Source organism: Engraulis encrasicolus, chromosome 12, assembly GCF_034702125.1.
Source record: "Engraulis encrasicolus isolate BLACKSEA-1 chromosome 12, IST_EnEncr_1.0, whole genome shotgun sequence".
Taxonomy (NCBI): Eukaryota; Metazoa; Chordata; class Actinopteri; order Clupeiformes; family Engraulidae; genus Engraulis; species Engraulis encrasicolus.
In genome coordinates, this window is record NC_085868.1 from 48,487,192 (window position 1) to 48,494,691 (window position 7,500).

Here is a 7,500-nt window from a genome sequence, read left to right on the forward strand (position 1 = left end):
GAGATGATGCTGTTGACCGAGTCGACGTTCCCGCTGTTGTGCGGCTGGTGTATCTGGACACTTCTCTCTCTGTGTTACGGGCTCGAGTTCCGCTATCATAACTCAGCCGAAGTGGAGAGGTATCTGAAAGAAGTTACAAGGAACTATCCCAACATCACGCACCGCTACAGCATCGGCAAATCCGTTGAAGGTAAGCGCTCCGTTCATTAGCCTACAAATGACCATGTTTACCGTCTGGTGCAGCTGGACTGGTCATTATTCATTTGAGTGTGGGTGGGGAGATGATGGATGAAGTGAAAATGTAGTCGGTGTGTACCTTTTTTGGTTGAAACATGTGGGGAATTCTCCGAAACATCGTGCAGTTAATAAACTGGAGGACGTCTGCGATTTCTGTAGAGATTGTGTTTACGCGGGCGCTTATCACTGTTGAATGAAGCGCTATCTTTTCACATCACTCATACCGTGCGTACTGTAGCCTGCCCTACACATCGCATTTACGACGTTCCATCTTATAGACTACTGATATCAAATATAAAATAAACATGACATTTTTTGTTGTTGCTATATGATAAGAATCCTTATGTCACAGTGAAAAGCTGTTTCAAACAATATTGCAATTTGGCAATACAACAACTTATTCATGGCACAGAACCCCAAGTCCCAAGTGGGTCTACTCTTGTTGCACATAGTCTAGTTATTATGAAAGGTAGCCCACCCAAATGAACAGAACAGCCCCCGACTTGTTTGTGGATGCTGACAAATGGGCGGTGGACTGATGTTGAAGGCTTTTGGGTACAGTGGGGTAGAGTAGAATGGACACCTTATAAATCACTAGTGAGATGCCGTTCAGAATAGCCAACAGATGCACAAACTAATGATAAGCAGTGAATAGAATAGAATAGAATAGAATAGAATAGAATAGAATAGAATAGAGTTTGTAGAATACAGGTTGTGAATGCACCGCAACAGAGAGGTTGTGACAGGTGCTGAGGTCTGCACACAGTGAGCTGTTAACGTTCATGTTGGTTACAGATTCATTGTCTCTTCCTTGGGGGGTGCTAGATGGCTAAACCACCTGTGAGTCAGTAAGTCACGGCAGGGGTTTGGTTTTCAGATTAGGGGCAAGGGTTGCTCTCTGGCCATGGGGAGTGGTGGCGAAACTGGTTTTGGCCAGTCAAAAGACAGGATGAACATGTATGGTACTATGCCAGGGCTTGGCTGGGACAAAAAAAAGGTCCCAGGCTTTTTGCGGGCCCCCTCTAGATTGTGGACCGGTCTCTAAGAAACAAAAATCAGCAGCATCCGGCCCACCAGAAAAATGACCTGTATACCAGATGACCAGTTTACCGCATGTACTCCCTGCTCACGCTTGTGATTCAGAATTCGACATGTATACAGTGCAAATAGAAGCAAAAGGAAAGTAAAGGACCCTCATTGCAGTGGAATAACTGGTGTAACAACTACATAATACCACGTGTGCAGGGTGCGATTTGTCGGAAAATCAGAAGGGGGGATAGGTTTCAGATTTTAAGCATTATCAATGGAGTTACATTAAACTGTGATTAAAAGCATGTAGAAAAAGTGGTGATATACAGCAAATATTCTGGTTTTAATTCAACACTCACAGAGTCAAATATAACACCCATGGTGTTGATCTTACTCTCTAAGTGTTAAATTAACTCTGTCAAATTTACTGTGTAGCAAAACCAGAAGAGGGGACAGTCCCTCCCATCCCCCCTACAAATCGCACCCTGCGCGTGTACTAGTATTGTAGGCCTGCTTACATAATGAATTGAAGCCTACTATGAATTGCTTCACAAAATTGGGCTTTTTTTTTGGCCATTATTGAATATAATCGTTTGAGAGCAGACAGGAAAGCAAAGGGAGAGGTGGACGGGGACAGGGGACAATTGGGAAACCTCGGGCTGGAATCAAACCAGAGTCTCCAGTGTAGCCTAACAGTCAATGCCCTAGCCGTCTGAGTCACGGACGAGGACGCTCTAAATGACTGAATTATACAGAATGTGCACAGCTCCTTTACGCTGCAGCCTAGACACACCTACAGTAGGATATTGGTGACCTGTGTCAGTACAGTTACCGCTAACCGGACTGTGATAACCCACTGGGATGATAAGAAATGCAAAGCGAAAATTTACACACGTGTCGTGTTCACTTGCTGGAGCTCCATATTCTAGTCTGTTAGTGGGAGGGTGAGTGCATGCAAGAGGATTCAAGAGGATTCATGGGGCCCCGGAACTTCAGACGGGCCCCCAGGGGACTATGCCTATCACTCAGGTGGAGTTTCCAAAATTACTTTTTTTCCACCCTTAGACTTAGACTTCTTTATTGTCCATTAAACTTACATGAAATGGAAAATTTGACTTGGAGGTGGCACAAGACACACCAGACAAACACACATCGCAGTCAACACAATAAAGAATACATTCAAAAAAATATATATCTATATATGCCCTATATATACACCCTTGTTTACATGAGAATTAACACTTAATTCCGCTCTGAAAACATCATGTAAACACTTGACAATTACAATTAAATGAAAGTGGAACATAAACTCGACTGAACTATTGATAACACTTTATTTTAGGGATACATCTATTAGCACTAATACATACAATGTCCCTGTATAAGTAACTTGTAAGGCATGTACAAAGCAAACATTTGTTAGGCATGTATTCGCAAATGTCTTGTTCATGTACAATAAGGTATTTATTACCAATTTAACCTTAGTAAGGACCAAGAAGTCCTTAGTGTTTGCTTAGTACATGCCTTACAAGTTACTTATGCAGGCATTAACATTGTATGTATTAGTGCTAATAGATGTTAGCCTGGGAGTACCCATGCTGCCTTGCGCATTCTTTTCGAATTGCACACTTGTGATTGAGTATGGCGTTTGCCGCCAGACAAAATAGATGTAGGCCTATCCCTAAAATAAAGTGTTACCAAACTATTCAATTCTGAATAATTAATTTGGAATAAAAATATCATGTAAACGAGGGCACTATCCCCATACATAGTTGATTGAGGCTAAAATGCACTTCTTACAACGGAGTTTTTTATTTTTTATCTACATGTTGCGTGTACACCTAAAGAAGAGAAAAAAATAGCCACATGAAAAATAAAAAATGTCCGGCTATGTGGAAACAGCGCTTGTGAAAGTCAAATTCCTGTTGCCAGATCCTTCTGCCTGTGCTCCTAACAGGTGATTTCACTAATGACCCCATTGACCTGGCTGAAGGGATGTGGTCATTAGGATCAACTGGTTCAGTGACTTGGCAGGGTTTCTCACTTTCTGAACCTGGTAGGTCCACCTCTGCCCCCACAATTAGTGCAGTCTAATGCACTAGCCTAGTCCCCTATAGGTTATACTCATGAACGGCGTGACGTTTTCCATGTACGTTACGCCCATTTGTGGGGGGAAACAGGCAATGCAAGTCAATTGGTGTTATTGGGGTTTAATAAACGAAAGATAAGGACCTGTAGACAAGCGTTGTTCACGCGCAACATGCCGAAAACGTGTTGTGTTGCCGGCTGTTCAAATAATATTGCCAAACAGCCGTGCTTGAAGCATACTGTGTTCATTTAGGGTAGCCGATGTAGCATGTAAGTTGTTGAGACATTCGGTTTTCACCCATAAAGGGGCGTAACGCACATTTTAGAGCAAAGTACCCGGATGGTCGTTCATGTGTATAGGCCTATAGCCTATGCATGCATGTTATGTGTATGATGGCAGTCCTTCATAAGTGGCCAATTTGGAGGGATGCAGCAGGCAGGACTGTCCAACCTCTAATGATTACGCCAATGTGTAGATACAGACACAAAAAGCACAATGGACTTGAACTACAGTATATAGGGCCGAGGCGAATAAAGAAGATGGAATAGATGCATGAATACATAATATACAGCAATAATGACATACTAATAATATCTGCAATGAATGCCATACTGTACATTAAGCACTGCTCAGCCAGCCAGTCAAAAAGAGAGCGGCTGTGAGTGGCAGGATTCGATTGACTGTCTCTCTTTGTCTGTCTCTCTCTCACACACACACGCGCACGCATGCACACACACACAGACACATGCACACACACGCACGCGCACGCATGCACACACACACAGACACATGCACACACACGCACGCGCACGCACACGCACACGCACACGCAGCGAGGACCACTGGACACATTGTCAGAAACAATGTGTCCGTCATTAAATCTTTCATGAGTGCCCACTTGAGGGCCGTGCTGTGCAGTGATGCGTAAGAGCTGTCCACTCCTAGGGACACCCATCAGGCTTTTACACAAGGCGCCGGCCTCAGACCAACACAACGCATCCGCTGCTGCTGTTTCTACTTCTATTGTTGTTGTTGTTGTTGTTGTTGTTGTTGTTGTTGTTGTTGTTTTTATGAAGTTGTTGTTGCATATTCTGTTGTTGTCTAAAACATGAATTAATAATGATGCCATAAGAACAAAACAAAGGAGAATGTACGGCCCTGCTGCCGTTGTCCTTTCTCTTATTCTTTTTTTTAAAAGTATTTTTTGGTGCTTTTTGGCCTTTATTATTACAGATAGAGTGAGAGTAGACAGGAAACAATTGGGAGAGAGAGACGGGGCAGGACCGGGAAATGACCCCGGCCAGACTCGAACCTGGGTCCCCGTGGGCTTGCAAGCACAAATGTGGGGGGCTTAGCAGCCGTTGTCCTTTTTCATCCGGTAGATGGAAAGGCGCATGGGGGCCCTGCCGTGGCCATCTGGTAGGGCACTCACCTGCCATGCGGCTGACCCGGGTTGATTCCCAACCCAGGTCCTTTGCCGAACTCTCTCCCCTCTCTCCCCATTCGCTTCCTGTCCACCTCTCATACTGTCCTGTCAATAATAAAGTCTAAAAAAAGATTTAAAAAATATCTTTTAAGAAAAGGAAATCACATGGATTGTTTGGTTCTCTGAACGGCTAAACGCCAAAAACAATTAAAAATAAAATTCCACCTGCTGCTTTAGAACTGCATGGTATTCAACTTGAAGATTTTTGGCTCCACCTTTTTTGAGGTTGTCCAGTATGTGCGACTGTGCGTGCACGCGTGCATGCATACTGTATGTGTGTGTGTGTGTGTGTATGTGTGCGGTCTTGGACAGCTGTGTGTGAGTGTGTAGTGAGTTTACATAATCTACAGAAGCCTTCAGCTATACGTGCACACACAGGCACAGGCGCATGAGAGAGAGAGAGAGAGAGAGAGAGAGAGAGAGAGAGAGAGAGAGAGAGAGAGAGAGAGAGAGAGAGAGAGAGAGAGAGAGAGAGTACATAGCCATGCCATAGCTCCATTACTGTCTGTGTATATGTGGAATGGGGTGGTGATGAGGTGGGAGTGTGTGTGTGTATGTGTGGGATGGGGTGGTGATGAGGTGGGAGTGTGTGTGTGTATGTGTGGAATGGGGTGGTGATGAGGTGGGAGTGTGTTTGTGTGTGTGTGTGGAATGGGGTGGTGATGAGGTGAGAGTGTGTGTGTATGTGTGTGTAGTTCTTAATTTGGTTCTTAATCTTCTACTCATCGTTACAACAGTGCATGGCCTGCGGGTGCATGACTCTGTGTGTGTGTGTGTGTGTGTGTGTGTGTGTGTGTGTGTGTGTGTGTGTGTGTGTGTTTGCATAGTTCTTAATTTGTTAATCATGGTTACAATAGTGCATGGCCTGAGGGTGCATGACTCTGTGAGTGTGTGTGTACGTGCGTGTGTCTGTCCGTCCGTGTGTGTGTAGTTCCTACTTTGGTTCTTAATTTGCTAATCATGGTGTGTGTCTGTGTGTATCGTCTGTGTGTGTGGGTGTGTGTGTGTACGTGTGTGAGTACAGCTATGGTTGTTAATCATAGTTAGATTGACAAGGGCTCACCCACACATGGCACTGAGATCTGAAGGCCCTATGGTGTGGTGTGGTGCGGTGCGCTGTGGTGGTTTGCAGATAGTTAAGTCCACTGCCAAGAAGCCTTCCAAACAGCAGCCCAAGGAAATTCTTCTCACAAAATGTTTTCTGTGTGTAGCTTGGTGTGTGTGTGTGTGTGTGTGTGTGTGTGTGTGTGTGTGTGTGTGTGTGTGTGTGTGTGTGTGTGTGTGTGTGTGTGTGTGTGTGTGTGTGTGTGTGTGTGTGTGTGCGTGCGTGCGTGCGTGCGTGAGTGTGAGTGTGAGTGTGCATGTACGGTACATCTGTGTTTGTACGTGTTTCCTAATCAAACACAGACAAGATTTGTTTTGGGCTCCATTCAGTGTGTTTGTGGCCCAATATTCCCCTGTTCCGTGAAGTGTGTGTGTGCGTGTGTGTGTGTGTGTGTGTGTGTGTGTGTGTGTGTGTGTGTGTGTGTGTGTGTGTGTGTGTGTGTGTGTGTGTGTGTGTGTGTGTGTGTGTGTGGCCTAATGGTCCTCTGTTCCGTGAAGGGTGACGCAGGGTTGGGTAGGAACCATTTCCTTTCCCAGATCAACACAGCACAACCTCAAACTCAAAATATTCACTTCACCATCAAGCACGCCTGTGTCACCAAAACACCTTCCTCTCCAACCACTGAAGGGTTTCGGCGAGGTGACTGGATACAGATGTCAAACAATTCTCTGTTCAGACATTTGTCCGGGCCTCAAAAATGTAGAGGTACACATTTCTCTTGTCATCAAATCTGTGTGAATTCACTAATCTGTACCAAGACCAAAACCTCATCCCTAACCCCAACCCATCAGTGAAGAATGTAATTTTTGACAAACTGTGACCACCAGAGAGTTTTCTTGGACCAAAACCCATCCCTAAGCTAACTTGTGAGGAAGGAAATGTTTAGCCAATTTTAGTTTTACCAGTAACAGCAAAATGGCCAAGGAAGAAATGTTTGTGGTAGTCGAGAGTCATACACTTGTAAAAAAACGCTGCTGAGTCTCGCCTGGAAAGCACAGGTCAGGGGCGATGAACACGGAAAATTAAGCGTTCGATCAGGGAGAGCGACCAACCGGAACTCGCGCCGAGCTCATGACACATGTTTAGCTGAAGGTCAACTTCTATTTGAACACTTTTGACGTCCTCGGCGCTAGAAACACTTTTGCAACTTTTGACACATCTGCCGTTTGCTCTTCCATACAAAGTCAATTACTTTCGCAGCTTTCCATGCGTTCAACTCTGGCGGTCTATTCGCATGGTAAGGGAAATGGGAGAGTCGCGTGGTCCGGCCTGGGACAAAGTCATCAGAAAGGCCCTCTCCTCAATACATACAATGTACACAGTAAATTCTGCAGTGCTCATTTAACACTTAGAGAGTTGATTTGACATCATTTGGACTCAAATGAACTCTCTAAGTGTTGAATTAACACCACAACATTTACTGTGTACAATTTAAGGCCCGTCTTCTCCCTGAGCCGGGAACAGCACTCATTTCTCCCCACTGATGCAATCCTATTACTACTACAACTACAACTACTACTATACTGCAACTCCATATTATTTGCAATACTTCTG

General features: G+C 44.7%; 1 long non-coding RNA gene across 1 annotated transcript in view; it reads left to right on the forward strand.

The window, feature by feature from the left end:
- The window catches only part of LOC134460339 (uncharacterized), a 26,066-nt gene that overhangs the window by 720 nt on the left and 17,846 nt on the right, over positions 1–7,500 (forward strand). Inside the window, exon 2 of the long non-coding RNA XR_010037068.1 lies at positions 1–190. This exon is cut by the window's left edge and continues 5 nt beyond it. This is a non-coding gene — a long non-coding RNA (uncharacterized LOC134460339). The remainder of the gene's footprint in view (positions 191–7,500) is intronic.